Source organism: Drosophila mauritiana, chromosome 2R (genome assembly GCF_004382145.1).
Source record: "Drosophila mauritiana strain mau12 chromosome 2R, ASM438214v1, whole genome shotgun sequence".
Taxonomy (NCBI): domain Eukaryota; kingdom Metazoa; phylum Arthropoda; class Insecta; order Diptera; family Drosophilidae; genus Drosophila; species Drosophila mauritiana.
The window spans coordinates 4,903,705-4,921,660 of record NC_046668.1 but is presented as its reverse complement, the minus strand read 5'-3'; the positions used below and the strand labels follow the sequence as shown (position 1 = coordinate 4,921,660).

General features: G+C 35.7%; 1 protein-coding gene, 1 long non-coding RNA gene and 11 other non-coding genes across 16 annotated transcripts in view; 4 read left to right on the top strand and 9 right to left on the bottom strand.

Annotated features, from left to right (window-relative positions):
- Positions 1-1,626: 1,626 nt before the first annotated feature.
- Positions 1,627-1,699, bottom strand: Trnar-acg. Its single transcript has one exon. It is a non-coding gene; the product is annotated as a tRNA-Arg (tRNA).
- A 118-nt stretch (positions 1,700-1,817) lies between these two features.
- On the top strand, positions 1,818-1,890 carry Trnak-cuu. The gene has a single exon. It is a non-coding gene; the product is annotated as a tRNA-Lys (tRNA).
- A 2,651-nt stretch (positions 1,891-4,541) lies between these two features.
- Positions 4,542-4,614, bottom strand: Trnar-acg. Its single transcript has one exon. It is a non-coding gene; the product is annotated as a tRNA-Arg (tRNA).
- Positions 4,615-8,168: 3,554 nt separating this feature from the next.
- Positions 8,169-8,242, bottom strand: Trnai-aau. The gene has a single exon. It is a non-coding gene; the product is annotated as a tRNA-Ile (tRNA).
- Positions 8,243-8,357: 115 nt separating this feature from the next.
- Positions 8,358-8,430, bottom strand: Trnak-cuu. Its single transcript has one exon. It is a non-coding gene; the product is annotated as a tRNA-Lys (tRNA).
- A 1,091-nt stretch (positions 8,431-9,521) lies between these two features.
- On the bottom strand, positions 9,522-9,594 carry Trnak-cuu. Its single transcript has one exon. It is a non-coding gene; the product is annotated as a tRNA-Lys (tRNA).
- A 507-nt stretch (positions 9,595-10,101) lies between these two features.
- Positions 10,102-10,174, top strand: Trnak-cuu. Its single transcript has one exon. It is a non-coding gene; the product is annotated as a tRNA-Lys (tRNA).
- A 388-nt stretch (positions 10,175-10,562) lies between these two features.
- Positions 10,563-10,636, bottom strand: Trnan-guu. The gene has a single exon. It is a non-coding gene; the product is annotated as a tRNA-Asn (tRNA).
- A 227-nt stretch (positions 10,637-10,863) lies between these two features.
- On the bottom strand, positions 10,864-10,937 carry Trnan-guu. Its single transcript has one exon. It is a non-coding gene; the product is annotated as a tRNA-Asn (tRNA).
- Positions 10,938-11,036: 99 nt separating this feature from the next.
- Positions 11,037-11,110, top strand: Trnan-guu. Its single transcript has one exon. It is a non-coding gene; the product is annotated as a tRNA-Asn (tRNA).
- Positions 11,111-11,587: 477 nt separating this feature from the next.
- Trnar-acg lies at positions 11,588-11,660 on the bottom strand. Its single transcript has one exon. It is a non-coding gene; the product is annotated as a tRNA-Arg (tRNA).
- A 451-nt stretch (positions 11,661-12,111) lies between these two features.
- On the bottom strand, positions 12,112-14,805 carry LOC117137306. 4 transcript variants are annotated; one of them, XR_004459151.1, is made up of 5 exons: positions 14,636-14,805; positions 13,526-14,149; positions 13,317-13,465; positions 12,594-12,809; positions 12,112-12,492 (listed from the first exon to the last, which is right to left on the bottom strand). It is a non-coding gene; the product is annotated as an uncharacterized LOC117137306 (long non-coding RNA). The 4 variants fall into 4 exon arrangements; XR_004459150.1 differs by having other exon boundaries at positions 13,295-14,149; XR_004459149.1 differs by having other exon boundaries at positions 13,317-14,149.
- A 689-nt stretch (positions 14,806-15,494) lies between these two features.
- The window catches only part of LOC117137303 (ecdysone receptor), a 59,645-nt gene continuing 57,183 nt past the window's right edge, over positions 15,495-17,956 (top strand). Inside the window, exons 1-2 of the mRNA XM_033298681.1 lie at positions 15,495-15,665; positions 16,228-16,430. The gene's annotated coding sequence lies outside the window, so the exon portion shown is untranslated. The remainder of the gene's footprint in view (positions 15,666-16,227; positions 16,431-17,956) is intronic.

Sequence of the window (17,956 nt, the reverse complement as noted above, 5' to 3'; positions counted from 1 at the left end):
TTTAAGGTTTTTGTTTTGCAATATAAAACCTAACTTTTTAAAATATATAATGATATAGAAACAACTAATAACAATTTAGATTGTTGGACTTGTCTTGTTTTGGGCGTCTTTGGAATCTGCAGTTCCAGACATCTTGACGTTCATGCGGACGGACATGGCCAGATTAACTCGGCTATTGATCCTATTCAAAATATATATACTTACTATATAGTCGGGAACCCTTCGTTCTACCAGTTACTTTTCAACGACTCTGGATTACCCTATACCTACGAGTATCGGGTGAAAATATGCTCTGATGGATTTTGGTACCTGTTTAGGGACACCCAAACTTAGAGCTATCTTATCTAACGTCAGTGACGCGCCTCCAATTTTGAATGCTTTGTGCTTATATGTAGTTAGAACGTTAGAGTGAGGGAAAACATGTTGGGCATACCAATAGAAATTCTAAAGGGAAATAATAAAATAGGAAAATGTTAAAACATTTTTAAAACAGTTTTGAACCATTTTTGGGTATTTTTTCATAATTTAATTAGTCTTGTAAATTTTTATCGATTTGCCATATAACTCTTTGCCACGACCACTCTAACGCGACCACGCTAACCCAAAACTGCCACGCCCACATTTTTGAAAAATGTTTGGATATTTTTTTAAAATTTTATTAGTCTTGTAAATCGATTGGCCAATAAACTTTTTGCCACGCCCACTCTAACGCCCTAAAGCCGTCAAAACAGTCATTTTATTTCCCAATATCTATCGATATCCCATACAATTTATGAAATTTCGCATTCACAATAGTAGAGTAACTGGTATCTGACAGTCGAGGAACTCGACTGTATTATATGTATGTATTATGATATATTTGTATTTCTTAGTTAAATATTAAATCATATGTCATCACAAAAGTTAATATCAAAATTATATATGTTGATGTTGCTTTTTTTCTTATGCACATAATAAGGAGCAGTTTAAAAGCTTTTTCTGATTATATTTAATGTATTATAAGATTAATAGTTTATTATAGATTAATAATAGATTAATAGTTCTTAGGTCTTTTGAGCAAAGCGGAATTTGCAAATATGAGTTAGATATGTAAATATAACCTGGAGTGCCACCGAGGAAGGAGTGACCCACATTTTCTTCGCAGAAAATGTCGTCCTCATCATGATAGCAGTAGTAGACAGTCTCTTCTATTCCCTTGTAATAATATACATATATATATTTATTTACTAAACTCACAAAGAACACAGAGCTTTTTTTCTTGATTTAATTTTTTCTTTAGCACTCTAAAATAAAGGCCGAATCGTCATGTGCTTGAACCTAATAATTTTTTAAATCGACATGTATGCAATTTGCCTTTCAACTAAGGACATTTGGATTTAAATAATAGAAAAGAGAACAAAATGAAGACAGAAGAGTCTCTTCTTTTGTGATTCAATTAATTCTCAAAAAAAGAATGGCACATAGAGAGATAGCAATAGATGTGTACGTTTTTTTATGACAAACTCTCGAGAATTTTTATTAACAACTTTTTTTAACTCAATAATAAAAACAGTTCATTCTCTGCGGCTATAGACAATTTTATAAATGTCTTTAAAAAAGTTTAGATTCGTTGGAACAAAAATAAATCGATCCTGCCAGGAGTCGAACCTGGAATCTTCTGATCCGTAGTCAGACGCGTTATCCATTGCGCCACAGGACCATGTGCCAAGCTTAACCATAAATGCCATCAAGATCTAACTTGTCTTAGTTAAAAAGCTTTTCCGAAAATGTACCATTCAAACATACTGTTAAAGCTAGTTACACATAAATAGAGAACAGCCCGGCTAGCTCAGTCGGTAGAGCATGAGACTCTTAATCTCAGGGTCGTGGGTTCGAGCCCCACGTTGGGCGAATTATTTTTTTAAATATAACTTAAGTCTCAGCTAAACCCTAAGTCAAAATTTTCTAAGATCTCGAGAATTAACGAATGATGAAGAATGTGCCTGTTAAAATCGGAGTTAATTGATTAAAATCGTATTATTTTGACTTAAAAATAATTTATGTACATATGTATGTATATATTTTGACTTATGCCCATTACAATTACAAATATTTTCTTTAAAAATATTTTCTTTTTTATTAATTTTTTTTTTAGTATTTGGTAACACTTAATAGATACATTCGAAGAGAGCTTGAAAAACTAAAAGAAAGAATGATGTATGGGGATTCGAGGGATAAAATAATATAAATTCACCAGGCATATCCAAAATTTGCCAAATCAAATAGAAAATCAACAAAAAAAAAAATCAAAAAGAGGCATGACAGTTTTGGGCGTTTTCAAAATATTTTTGACTACACAAAATATTTGAAAAATTTTTTAAATGGCAAAATTCGGAAAAACCTGCGTTTGGTTCGGTTAATGCAAGCTTAATATCGACTTTCTAGCTTTTATAAGCTAGGACAGAGGGATATGGCCATACCAAAGACATTAAAGTATTCAATATCCAATAAATAACATTCAATATTTGTGTACAATTTTATGGAGTCGGACATGATATATTCTACCTGAAACATTTTTTTAATCATTTCTATTACACCTCTTTAATCGTGCATAATGAGAAAAAAAAAGATTCGGTTGATTTATAAGACGAATTATGGCCATAGAGGGTATTCAGTAGATCGTTTCAATGAATACGATTTTTTTTTTACAATGGTATGAGTCCCTAACATATTATTTATGCTATGATATTATAGACCAAAACGCATATGGGAATATACTTAGCGATGTCTTATTGTCATATTCTGAATTAAATATGCCCTTAAAATGGACATTCCAACAGGATAATGGTCCGAAACACACAAGCAAATCGGCTAAGAATAGGTTCACCCAAAATAGAATAGATGTAATCTCGTGGCCAGCACCATCTTCGGATTTAAACCCGATTGAAAATGTGTGGGGGGGCATTAAACGATATGTGTCGAATAACTCCCCGACGTCTAAGGCTCAGATTTGGCAAGTTGTGCAGGATGCATGGTCAAAAATACCACCCAAACGTTGCAAGGACCTGGTGGACTCCATGCCGCGTGGGTGTAAGGCTGTGTTGGCGAACAAAGGCTATCCAACCAAGTATTAGGCCCTAATTAACACATTAAAAAGAAAAACTAAGTTCGTTCTAAGTAAAATTAAATTTTGTTACTATTATTTCATAGCACTGCTATTTTAGTGATCACCACAATTTCTGCCTATTATGTTGTTGTAATCTATATTTTCGAAACTATTGAAGAAATAAAAGTGAAACATTTGTTAAATTGTTTGAAATTAAATACCTAACGATATTATAAAAAAAGTTTGACCATAAAAACTATAAATTATAGGAATTTTTTATCTTAAACTCGCTGGTCCCAAGGACTGCTTTTTTATGAACACAGCTGTATGTATTTATTAAGGTTGTTACAGAACAGCTATTAATTTTGGAATATGGAATTCGAGATCTTTCGAATTATTAGTTTTGGCCTACAAGTGTGGCCGTTGGCCCATAGTACAATCGATGAAAGTTGAGAGCGTTAAGATCTATAAATAGGATGCACTTTCTTGTGGTAGTAAATGCTCCAAAATACTTGTGAAGACATTCGCTTTATGCGTAGAAGAGAGCGGCTAGGCTCTTGAAATAAAGTAAAAAAAGGAAAAAAAATCGTATACTGTTACTCATCTTATTGTTCTAATTTCTATCACCATGGGGTCGTGTTATCAACAATATTGAACTGTTTTCGTTTTTATTTTTTAATAACAAAAAGGCAAGGTGAAGGTTATATATCCTTGCAACAAGTACATATATATTAAAAAAAAGGTTGTTTGCCATATAGAATTTATGATCAAAGATCAATTATTTATTATTATTATTTATTATCTTGACCATATGCTATGTATATGATATAATCGTCCGATGTTTAATAATTTAAAACTTAAATTTTATATTGACGAAACAGATGAATACCGATTATAACATTGTATGATATTTTTTCCGATTAATCCTATTGTAGCTATATAGAGGTGTGATTCGGTCTTTTTTTAATTATGCAATTAGAAGAAAACTGCAGAAAGCTTTCAAACTGAGTTTGAAACAGTTTGCGTAGCAGCGAATATTTTTATTTTTGAAGTCCCGATGTGAACAAGAATTTTATTTAATTTAATAGTTTTGTATCGGAGATTTTTGTTTCTTTTTTTAGTTGCAACTATTTTCAGTAAATGGATGGCCATTAAATAATCAGATAGGTTTTTCATGTTGCCGGAAGTTTTTCCTTCCACAAAACTGATGCTTGGAAACAGGTTTTTTTCACACCTAAAAATATTTCCACTGTTTTATTCCCATGGTCTTCAATTTTTTAAGTACTGGAAGCTCTAAAGCATGTCTGGATAATATACCTATTATAACGTTCAATATTGAACGCTTTAACAAGTAAACAGATTACTAACTTTCAGGCCTTGGGATGACAATTTTTAATTAATTTTAGTATTTTTTTAAGGATATTTTGAAAAAATGTACAAACACGCAAAAAAAATTCGATCCTGCCAGGAGTCGAACCTGGAATCTTCTGATCCGTAGTCAGACGCGTTATCCATTGCGCCACAGGACCGCTTGCTATGACGGTGTAAAAGTTCAAGCAAGTAGAAAGCCAATCTCGTAAATTACTTGTGCACATTGTTATCGACACCCCAATCCAAGCAGTCGGCATCAGCAGCCGTAAAGTTACTAGCTAAGAAAGTTGATATTTTCCCAAATTAAAATATAAAAAAATATTATTATACTAATATATGTTTATTTTTTGTGGCGTATGAATATTACAGATTAATTGGTACTAATTATACACTACGTTCAAAATATAATCGATATATTATTCAGTTAAAAAAAAGATATACTTAATATTTATAATAGAGTAAAGTACTGTGGAATTTTGTATTTACGTTAGAAGCATACAACTTTCCATTCTAATAATATCACAGGTGTTTTTATTAGTAACAATTACGGTTACCTCTATTTGTAAGTAAGCTTAGCATACTTTGACTATTTTTTGTTGAACTCAACAAGGATGCAACTACACCCCCACTACTCCACCCCTCATACAAAACCGTGGACTGCAGCGACGCCAAAACTGCGTTGAGAGCGAACCAAAGCGCCAGCAGCGAGGGAGAAAATCAGTGGGTCTCAGTCCGTCGTTGACTTTCGAAGTGTGCAGTTCCCGAGAGCGGTAGAAGCAAGTAGTGGCAATCAATTGAAGACTAATCTTCCGAAGAAATATGCGTGTTTTGGGGTCTAAGAAACATTTTGAGGCCAATCGACGTTGTGCTCCGTAACCTTTTTGTGGAAACTACTATTGAAATAGTTACTTAAATTATGAACCTACATATGTAGTTGTGCGTGGGTGTGTGTTTTTGTGTGTGTGTGCGGTGAAAAACGCAAACACAGAGTGTCAAAAGTAAACAAATTTAGTGCTAAGCTTCTGGAGGTTGCAGCATAGGAGCGTCAGTCTACAAAAGGTATCCAACTTATTTGAATACTAGCCGTTTTAACTCTCTTTCCCTCGGTGCTTCGAATATTCTGTTTTTCACATGCTTTTTTGTTTTCGTCGTCTGCTTCTGTTGCGACCAGAAAGAGAAGAGAAAACTTAATACATAAGCACATATGTAGATTGGGGCAAGCAGACGTCGTTGTTGTTTCCCCTGCTCTTCTATTATTTACTTTTTTTTTGGTATAATTGTCTGCGTGGTTCTTGTTGTTGCTCTTTGTTTAGTTGCTGTTTCTTCTTCGCACTTACATTCGTTTGCAAGTATATTGGTGTGTGCTTGCGACTCTCTTTCTTTGCGGTTCTTTCTCTCAATCTCTTTATTGTACTCTCTTCTCCTTCCCTATGTGTGTTTGTAGGCCTCGGCAGAAGACTGGCGGACGTTCCGGTTAACTCGTTATTGTTGTTAATGCAGGTCTACTAGAGGAACTTTGAGATATATGAAAACAATGCAATGAAGTTATATTTATAGTAACATTTTGGGAAGATTTTAAGCTATTCAAGTAGTTAAGCTGGTCAACTACTCGAACTTGTATGCATACTCGCAGATTATTTATTAAATAAATAGAATTGTAGGTTTTTCTATTTTGATTTTTTTTATTGTTTTTAATCGTGGTTTTTTTTATTAATTAACTTCAAAGAACGGTTTTTATATCGAAATTACAATAAACAATATACATATCTAATTCATACAATTAAAACAAGAAAATTAAGAAGAGTATGGAAAAGTGAGCAATGGAAAGAACTACACATTGTGCACATGTTACCTGCATATAAATTGGAAAACCTAAATGTTACATTTTTCAATAAAATAATAAACTATTAAAAAACAACTCGTCCTGATAATCGATTTATATTATTCTTACTATAAAATTCTGAGATAAATAGCGAACTCAAATAAGTATTCTAGATTGATGAAATATGGAAACCCGAGCTCATTTCATAATTATAGCAGGCTGAATCAATTCAATTCAAGATAGAACCGTGCTATCTAAGTAGTAGTAGTAATATTAGTAGTATCAGAGCAGTAGTTTTTAAAAATGTTTCAACAGAGCTTAAAACTTCCGACTAACAATAAAGGATTCTTTGAATGGTATACACAATTAGGAATTTAAAATGCGAAACCTCTATTCGGCATAAAGTGTTTTTATTTAAAATAGAAGCGTTACATAATTCAATGCTACACCTTATAGCAACCAAATAATTTAACCAAATTACATGCACTTCGAAATTCAATGTGGGAATTAAGTTTAAAATACCTCACACTAAAAATTAATACATGTTTGTAAAATCTGGCATTTATTAGTTCGGTAACACAAAAGACGCTGTTCTATAGGAACAATTGTGCGGCCTTTTAGGCCCTATCAACCTGCAGAGAACAACCTACAGAAAACAAGTCTAGCAGGCCGAAAGACTTCGTCGTCCATTTTGGGTTGCAACTTCGCCATAAGACGCTACAGCAGACATTCGTTGAAAGCGAAAATAGCGCAGAGAATGGTGATGGTGCAAAATGTTCGACGTCCCCCTTGCCGGCAGAAAAGTATCTCGCAGATACATATCTAAAAGCCGCCACACCGAACATAGTAGAACCAGGCACTAGCAACTAAATATAATGCGCGGCGCTCACACCAATGCAGTCTCGTATAAATATCCCGCCTTGTGTTGGGCCGTTTGCAATTTCATTTTCATTGCAACTTCATGCCCCTGACATCAGACTCAACGCTTGTCCGTCCGCCATCCGGTCTACTCTGCCGCTGCTGCGTTGTGAGTTCTGAAACGATTATAGTTTCCATCTCTTGCAGTCTTTAACGCAATCTGCCTGTTTCCACGCTCATTCCTTGACAATTGCATGGACGGAAAGTCCATTCGAGTTGTCCACTGCAATCCGCACTGTCAGTATGTGCCTGTGCGAATGTGGGAGCTGCTCACCCTAACCTACGCAACAAAAAATGTATTGCGTCGGTAAGTTCCCTCATATCGCTTTACTTTGTATCTACGCGGCGTACATTCTTTTCATTATCTTTCATTCTATCCGGCTTCACTCCTTTTTTCTTTTTCCCTGTTCATCATATTACGATTTTGTGTAGCAGATGAAAACATGATCATTAACAATCTCTTTAGACTGCCTCCAAAGTCTTATGTGCTAGCCAAGACTATTGCATCACAGTGCGAAAATCGAAACTAGTTAAATTATTTGTAAAAATTGATTTTTAAATCTAATTAATCGTCACATTTAAACTTCGAGATCTCAGGAACTAATAAAGCCCGAGAGAATATACTCAGCGCAAGTTTATTTACAAATGCTGCCACGCCCACAAGTCCAAGCAGGCCACGCCCACACTCTTGAAAATTTGTTTGACATTTTTTCATTTTATTATGTGCTATTCCAATTTCTATTGATATGCCAAAAATAATTTTGAATGTTGTGAAACTTAACGAATGGCCTATTAAAGTATTGTTTTATAAAATGTGTACGACTGATAACACAAATTTCTCTTTACTGTGACTTCTGTGACTACTGTGACTGGAACATGTTACTGTATTAACTTTCTTTTGTTTCACTAAGTTTTCTATATGACATTTCTAATCTGGAAAAGCTTACTTTATTTTTCTAAAATAATAATCTATGGCCCATGAGGGGATCGAACCCGCGACCTTCGCGTTATTAGCACGACGCTCTAACCAACTGAGCTAATGGGCCCGATGGAATGCACCGAAAAAATAACAGTATTAAAATTAGTAAAGCTCAAAAGATAAAAAATTTTTCCTAAATTTGTATTACAAACAAAAAGATTTTGTTACATACAAAAAGAAGCCGCCCAACGTGGGGCTCGAACCCACGACCCTGAGATTAAGAGTCTCATGCTCTACCGACTGAGCTAGCCGGGCTGAACGATCCATGTCAAAACCGACCTAAGCTTGCCGAGATGCAGTGTAATAACATGCTTCTTCGACATATATTATTCTAATGTCTTTGATACATATGCATGTATATTTCAGAGATGTAGGACATGAAAATTCGAAGTAATTAAAAGCAAACTCTACCGTCAGATGCTCTTTCCATATGGATAACAAAATTGGTCCCAAAAACCTTTTTAAAAATTTTTTGTGTGGTAACCAGCTTTTAGCGGTTTAAAAGCGTTAGAGTCTGGATCGCATAGCCAAAACAACAGGGGAACGCTATAGTCTAATTCCTGACTATCATACCCGTTGTTCAGCTATTAAGAGTGCAAATGAGAAATTTCAGCTTTTTTTTTGGAAAATCGATAAAAATTGACAAAAGGTTAAAAAATATTTGAAAGAACCAAACATTGTTTTAAAGGTGATGGCAGTTTTGGGTGGTGTTTTAGAGTGACAAGAACATTTTTGGCATACGATAGAAATTGGCAAGACAAATAATAAAATGAAAAATTTCAATATTTTTAAAATATTTTCGCTAGGCAAGTTTCAATAATTTTGTGATCACTAAAACAGGCGGAGCAATGTTTTAAAAAAATATAATTGTAAATACATATATAAAAAATGATAAATTATCATGAGTGCATGCCATATCACATGGTATCATTCACAGACCAGACGGACATGGCTAGATCGTTTTTAACTATTATCCGGATATCAATGATGTATTGTTATCATTATAATTATAATAATAATAATGTAAAATAATATAAATATAAAAAATATTTATTTACATACAAAAATAATATAGTTTACCTAGAGTTTTTAAATCAGTGGATAATAATTATAGTATACTAGAACCAAACATCGAAATATAGTATTTTTATTTTTTGGAGACAGGCATAATAAAGACACTAGAATAATATTATTCTAATGTCTTTAAAAAACCAACCTACTTGAACTTTTAAGATTCCAAAAATCTTGTTTTGAAAGATGTATCCGATTTTGGCAAATGGGATGTCCTTCGATGTGACAGATATATTGATTGGCCTACTGCTAGTCATATTGAACAAAATAATTTGCGCCCAACGTGGGGCTCGAACCCACGACCCTGAGATTAAGAGTCTCATGCTCTACCGACTGAGCTAGCCGGGCTGGATGTTTATAATATTTAAAAAAAACGGAAGCTGATTTTGGCAAATCACAACACTTATAGGAACACTTTCGCTGTGGTGATATGTCCTCGCGTATTCGCGAGAATTGCTTGCATTGAAACAGATCGTTTTAGTATACCACTTAGTCGTATATTAAAAAAGAGAGAATGCTACAGTCGAGTTTCCCGACTATCAGATACCCGTTACTCAGCTAGTATGAATGCGAACGCGAAATTTTAATTTTTCTCGGATATCGATAAATATTGGAGAAATGAGGAAAAATGTAAAAATTGTTCAAAAGTATGGTCGTGTCCGGTTTGAAAAAATATCGAAAAGTTTTTCAAAAATTTGGGCGTCAACGGTTTTTCGGCTTTAGGGCGTTAGAGTGGACGTGGCAAAAAGTTTCTTGGGAAATCGATAGAAATTTAAACAACTAATAAAATTCTGAAAACATATCCAAACATATTTCAAAAATGTGTGTGTTGCCGTTTTTTTAAAACACTAAGTGGCCCGGCTAGCTCAGTCGGTAGAGCATGAGACTCTTAATCTCAGGGTCGTGGGTTCGAGCCCCACGTTGGGCGAATTATATTTTTTCTTTCAATTAAATAATTTTTTTATATGCCCTGAGGCCTGATAACAGTAAATGGCTTTGTTAAATCTAAATAAGAAAATGGATGTCTTAAAGAATTCTTCTTAAAGGAAAAGTTGAGTGCTCTTGTGTAAGTTCGACTTAATTATAACGGTATAAAGTTATTATTTGCTCGCTAATGTCGAGTTATTCCTCTATCAGATACTCATTACTACGATTGTGATATTGCGAACAATAAATTTCAAGTTTTTTTTCAAATCGATAAAAATAGGATGAAAATATTTAAATGAAATAAAATTTTAAAAACAAAAACCTTTCTGTTTACATTTAAAATTCAAACTTCTTAGACTAAAATAAAACCAAGTCTAAAATACTTATTTCGCCCCCGGGTGGACTCGAACCACCAACCTTTCGGTTAACAGCCGAACGCGCTAACCAATTGCGCCACGGAGGCAGACGACTCCTTTCCAGGATGAAAATGTTTAATTAAATAAATATTTATTGGAATATCTGTCTTAAGAAAATGACATGAATCGCAGGGGCAAAATATTAACCCTAGTTAGTTAGTTAGTTATTTAACAATATGACAAAATATAGTTGAGTAATATATGAAGAGATCGTTTCTATTAAAGCTGAAGTAAAATAAGGAGATTACATAGCAAAATTTTCTGATTTGGTATGCGCCCCCGGGTGGACTCGAACCACCAACCTTTCGGTTAACAGCCGAACGCGCTAACCAATTGCGCCACGGAGGCCCTTAAATACGCAAAAAATTATAAGTTTCAAAATATTTAATAATAAATACCCTAAAACCATTTTGAAATTTTAATCTAACTTTATAAAGTGAGACCGAAGCCTCCGTGGCGCAATTGGTTAGCGCGTTCGGCTGTTAACCGAAAGGTTGGTGGTTCGAGTCCACCCGGGGGCGCTTTTCTTTTTGAATTATATTAAAAAATTTAGTAAAAAACCAAAAAGAATGCTATAGTCGAGTTATCCGACTATCAGATAGCCGTTTCTCAGCTAGTGGATGTGCGAACTCGAAATTATATAATATTCCTGGGATATCGATAAAAATTTAAAATTTGATCAAAAGCGTGGTCGTGAGTCGTTTCGAGCGATTTGTAGGTGTAAGGAGGGGCGTTGCCAAAGTGTTTTTGGTGTGGGCGAGGCAACATGTCTCTAAAATCTGTATGATTAATCTCAACTTTCTTGATTTTATAGTTGTTCCTAAGATCTCGCGTTCATACGATCGGACAGAAAGACGGACATGTCCAGCTCGACTATTGATCTTGATCAAGAATTTATATACATTATATATTAACATGCTTATTTCGGCCTGTTACATACTTTTCGAATCTAGTATACCCTTTTCTTCTACGAGTTACGGGTATAAAAAAAAATAATCCGATCCTGCCAGGAGTCGAACCTGGAATCTTCTGATCCGTAGTCAGACGCGTTATCCATTGCGCCACAGGACCCTTTGATGTTGGAGCGTTTCAAAAATTGATGGTTCTGATACTGTTTGATAGCGTTCCCATTCGTTGTTACTGGTAGGGTAAAATCTCCAATCCCTTACACTAATCTTATGTTTTTGGTAAAGCGTCTATGACAAAACGATTTAGGGTGACGCCAGCGCCAAAGGACATTTAAGCCGACGAGTCTCTCATTTTAGCTAAGTAACGGCTATCTGATAGTCGGGGATAGACGGGATAGTCGGTAAAGTACCAAAAAATCTTCAATAACATAAAGTCTGTGTAATTTTTTGTGCATTTAGTAGGTATAAAAATGTAATTTTAGATAGGTAGTTTCACAGGAAAATTTATTTGAATTACTTCTTTCTTACAAGTTGTACTTTATAATTTTCTTTCTGAATTACGATACAACAATACTTAAATACTGTAGAGTAAATATTCTAAAAAAAATGTTGATTACAATACAAAGGAAATTAGTGTTATTCAATTTTTATCGCCGTTTCCTCCGTATTTATCGAAGAAGTAATAAATAAATTAATGTTAATCGTGGAAAAAAAGGTTGAGTTGATATCAAAACTTGTGTTTGTTAGAGCTACAATGTTAAGGACATTACTATAATTCGACTATATTCACTATCTGACGTCAAGGCTTTCGATTTTAACGCCTATAAATTATGCTTTAAATTCAGCAATAAACTGGAGACTTTAAACACCATTTAATAAATACCTAGAAATGACCCAGATGTGAGTTTTAAGAACATTTTGTGCATTTTACTTGTAACTATCGCACCCGTCCTCAACCTTCGTAACATCATGTATCTGTTCAATTGTACAACGCCCTGAAAAAAAGAAAATCAAAATATAAAACCCACAAAAAAAAATTAAAAAAAGCTTGGCAGAGAGAATACAACTGCAGTCACTGCTGCCAAATATAAACAACCATCGAGAAATAGGCCGCTCTGCTCTGCTACCTTCCATAGTAGTTGTAGTCCTCTTCGCAGAGAGCTGTTGCAGTCTGCCAAGTGCAAGAGCATGCTCCGTTCATCGGCATCCATCGGCAATTTACGTCATCGGCAATGGGTGTACTTTGGTGGTCTCATCTTCTCCCGTTTTCAGGTTTCATTTTCCGCCCCTATCGTAAAACCATCTGCACAAGCTGACAAGAGGAAAGAAATCAATGAGTGAAAGGAAAAGGATAACCGCACAATACCTCATAGCACCCAACAACAAATAGTAAGAAACTATTTTTACTAGATTACTTTCAACTTAAAAATGTAAAGAAAAAAGTGCAAATTAGAGAGGCAGGAGGAAAATTTTCATACAAAATTTTTTGTATCTTAACGATCATACATTGAGACAAACGGACATGGCTAGATCGACCCCTATTCAAGATATTGATATGATTGACTAAAAAATATTAAAAATTGCTTACGAAAGGAAAAAGGTACGTGTAAGAGTTCTTGCGAGATGAGTAGTTATACGACTTTTTCAGGAGCCTCACCTCTCGGTGGTTAGGAGCGTAGGTAGAAGGAAGCGCTTCCGAGCATAGTATAAAGTACATATATATATTTTTGATAAGTATCTCTATCCGCGTCGATCTGGCCGTGTCCGAATTTGTTGAAGCTTTTACTCTAACATTACCAATGGATCATTATGGGATCACCTTTCGATCAGTTCGTCGTGACTCATCGCTCTTCACTCTCCCACCTCTAGAATCTGGAGCGTATCATGCGCAATTGTCCGCCGACTTCCTCTGCTGCCGCCCATTACAGGGGCTATGGGTGTGTTGGATAGGGGGGTGCTGTGCACTGGCTGTGGAAGTATTAGTGTGTGAGAGAGCGGGGGTCTGGTTGCAACAACAATTTTCGTTACGGCTCAGTGCTTTAGGCGATTTCCTCTTCCTCTCACCCGACATCTCTTTCCCACAACGAACGAGCTGTAAAGCTGTAAGTTGCATGCGCCACTCTCGCATTCCCATTTGCATGAGGCTATGTGTTCGTTTTTTCTAAGGTTCAGTCTCAGAGTTGAAGGTCAGTTGATGGTTTATGTCATTCAACTTGCTGTCGGCTTTTGCAGTTGTAGATGTAGTTGTTGTTTCAGCGTTTTCGTCACCGCTGCGCTAGCGTTTTGTATCGTTGCCTCTTGCATGCTCGCCGTTCGCGTGTTGTGCCATTCCATGGAGACTTCGATGCCGCCCATTGACCACACCCCCTTCTCAGTCCGTTGAAGTGTGGGTGCAGAAGGGGGTGGCAGCACCCACAGGGTCGTATGCTCTTTATTGGATTCCCCTGGCTAATAGGTTCAATATACGATTATTGCAAATTAGCTTAGGGCTATAGCTTTTGTAAGGTTATGTTGATGGAATCGACTTTAGAGAGAAGCTTCTTTCCCTCCTGGCCCTTGGATATCTTCTGTTTCAGCCTTACACACCAACAATAGTATCTAAATTCTCACGGTCAATAGAAAGAGCACGAAGTCTGGCTTTATCTTAGACCCCTGTAATTCGAGAGTGGATACAACTTAATATAAAATTCCATTGAATAATTACACCAAAGCATTAAAACCAAAAGTCAGGCAGTTACGAAGGGAGGGGGGGATCAACAAAAAAGTGTGTTACAAAGTCACAGGCGCAAAATGAAACCAGAAAAACAGCAACAAATACAAATCTCGGCAGCGCAGTCGCCAGCAAGTAGAGCTTAAAAGCCACAGCGAAAAGAAGCACAGAATGGCAGCAGCAACAACAAGTCGCACTATGCCTATGAGCCCAACACTAAAACCAGTTTCCAGTTCCTCAAAAGAACCGCTCTCAGGCCCAAAGCCAACAAGAGTACGTACATATGTTTGGCCAAGTGCGCGCACAGTGGGGCAAACTAAATCGAGTTATTGTGTGTAAGTCTGAAGTTTTTCTAAATGTCAAAATGTTTTTGCTGCTAAGTAAATTAGAAGTTTATATCTGACATGCTTACCACCAGCTTCACTTACATATACAATATGTGCACACGTCCAACGTCACTTTCATAAATATTTATCTTTATCCAGGGAGAGGTTATGAGAAACGCCCAACTTCACATCGCCATTTTTTATGTATGTATGTAGCAAAAGTATTATTCTATTTTAGTTTTGATGTCTAGTCGATTTCAAAAATTTACAGACGACTAAGACGCAGGCGATTTGATTTCTAACCTGATCGAAACTACATTATTATGTATCTAAATAAAAGCTGCGTTGAGATCCGTGATTTTGCGGATAAAAGCCGATTTCTTTTTAACAACTTTATTTTCAAAATTAAAATGTAAATTTTTTTCTGGTCTGGGAAATAGAATGTATTCATACAGCTGCGGAATAGCAACACTTGTCCGCCCAATCAAGGTTTAAATAAGTGCCCAACTACATTTTGGGGCTTAAAACGATTTGAAATACCTTTATGGAGAGGGTAAACCGTTAACTTATTAATTCCAAAAATACCTATAATATCTTTGAAGTCACTTTTAACAAACATACATATATTTATGTATACATATATATATAATTTTCCTTCTATAATAAGTTCCTAAAAACTGACGAGTCATAAACGTGAACCACTGTACGTGAATGCTGCCGCTGTGGCTACTGCAACGAGTTGTTGTTGCTCTGGCCGCTTTAAGCTGCGCGAAAGTTGAGTGAGCTCAGCTTGAGAGTCAAAATAGCCTAGCGCCAAAACAACAAAATCACAGAAACCAAAAGTCGGGCTCGTGAGCGAAAGGGCGGCATTGCCAAGCCAAAAAAGTCGGAGAAGAGCGCCTGCGCAGCAAAAGCAACAATTACAAGTTGCCAACAGTCTGATTGTGAGAGCAGCAGCAGCCGCAGAGGCCGCGCCGTTGACGTTTCAGTTTCAGAGTTTCTCGAGTAAAACAAAATACATCGCGCGCAGTTGTCGGTGAAAAAATGCAGAAAAATCGAAAATAAACTCGGAGGCCGCGCTAGAAAACGGAAGGCAACGGAAAAAGTGCATTTGAGTTCGCATTGCTATTCTGTATGTGCTTAAACAGAGCTTCAGTGTTGATAAACCCTATTTAAAGAAAACATTTAAATGCACTCGAATTTAAAAGCAAAAAAGTTACTTAAGCCAGAAAAACTGTGCCGAACTGGGTGTCCAACGTTGTTTTTGCTGCTTTGTGGCGAGAGACACATCCCCTCTTTTCGCTCCCTCCCCGTCGACCAACATTCCATGCAGTTGGCGCTTGTTTACTCGCTAAGCAAGAGAGAGTGACAGAGGGGAGAGTTTTCACGGAGAGAATTAAGAATAGAAAAACCAGACTATGGCGGCTCTTTAGATAGTGTTTATGGAACAAAATGAAAAGCAGCTTCTATCCGAAACGTACATATTACAGCGATTTTGTGCCAATTATAAGTTCATTCAAACTTTTTGCTGAGTCTTGGGTTTTACAATTTAATTGCGACAACATCTGAAACGTCGAAAAATGCACGTGTCTGGGCGCTGCTATTGCACTTCTTACTCTCTTTCTCCCTCTCTCTCGTCTTTCGGCAGCTTTCTCTCACCCACACTCTTTTTGATTCTCTTTTCATTTCTGTAGACGATGCACTTGCACTGTGGGGCAAGACTGTGTTTAAAAAACCAATTATATTTGTTGAATATGCAACGAAATAAAGTTTCCCCCGTTAACAATTGTGCAAACTAAATATTTCGGTTATAAGTAGCAGAAAACAATAGAAGCTGTCAGAACAGGGAGAACTACATGTAAACAATCGCATTATTTTGGGAATACAACTAAACTGGGTGAGTGAGTAACACTTTATTTTCCTAAAGTATTGATGCAAAGTCGGGTGTAATTTTTAAAGCAAATTGTCTGTGGCATATTTCCAATTTATCTAGCCAAGGGTCGAGCTGTTATGGAAATACATACATATGTTATCGAAATAAAATAATTCACTGCAAGAGCCCATTTCGGGTATAAATTAAAAAAAAAAAAAACAGTAACTTTACGTAACATGGCGAGCCTCTTAATATACACAGGTATTAGGTAAAATTTGTATTTATTATTTTTATTACAAATTTAGATATCAGAAAAGATTTATTTCTGGTCACGTTATTGAGTAATCAATCAATGGGTAAATATTCGTCACTTCAAAAATGTCTTATTAAAATAAAAACTCTAAATTAACTCCTAACGAGTTAAAAACAAAAGAGAACGCTATAGTCGAATTTCTCGACTATCAGTTACCCGTTACTCAGCAAGTGCGGGTGCGAGCTTAACATTATTCTAGGAGTATCTACATGAAAATATATTAAAATAATTTTTAAAATTTTGTGGGCGTTAGAATAGGCCTGGTCAATGTTTTCGGCATATTGATAGAAATTGGAAAAAAAAAACAACACATTTCGCAAAAGTGGGCGTGGCAGTTTTGAGCGATTTGCGGGCGTGTTTCTTATATAAATCTATTAAACATTATTTATTTATTGATCTGGGATCCTTATCAAAATTATGGCTCAGAAAAGGTTAGGGTGTTCTGAGTTTTGGTAATGTATGTATTTGTTGCTTATTACCTTGTTACCATGCTACCAATAAAAATCGGACAATATCTGTTCTTAAACATTTTTTCGGAAATTTCTTTTGAAGGGAGCTTACACCTTTAACAAATGTGTATTTTAACCAAGAATGCTTTAATATTTTTTGTGGCCCAACACTTTTTCCTGAACAAATATACCTTTCGAGCTAAGTTAAGATCGGTTAAGCTCAGTAATCAACATCAATCATTCTCATGAGAAGAAAACTTTTCGATTTCGAGACGAAAACTATATTTTCTGACGGAAGCAGTATCGGGTTTAAGATTGTGGAAAGGCAAAGTCATTTGCAATCTGAGAATGTTTTGATCTCGATCTGATGAGGAGCATGATTCGACCTTGGCTAGATTTTGAGATCGAAATACTCAAAGAACGGTTTTTTTCTCTGAGTGTCCGCTAAATCAACAAACGCATCAAGCTGATTACCATCAAGAAACTTATTCCTAATATATCAATTTGGAATGCAAAAATTTAAAAGATCGTTCTTCAACCAATGATGTGTAATTTTGGGGTTTTTTAGTAAATCCTAATAAAAATTAAAAAACAACTATTTCTTGTTTTTGAAATTGTATAAAAATGTGTAACCTTGGACTTTAGTTTCTGTGATCTCGAGATTCAACGGAAAGACAAACAGACGGACGGACAAACGGATATGGCTAGATCGACTCGGCTTGTGATCTTGTTGATCAAGAATAGGGTCGGAAACGCTTCCTTCTACTTGTCACATATTTTTTAACGCA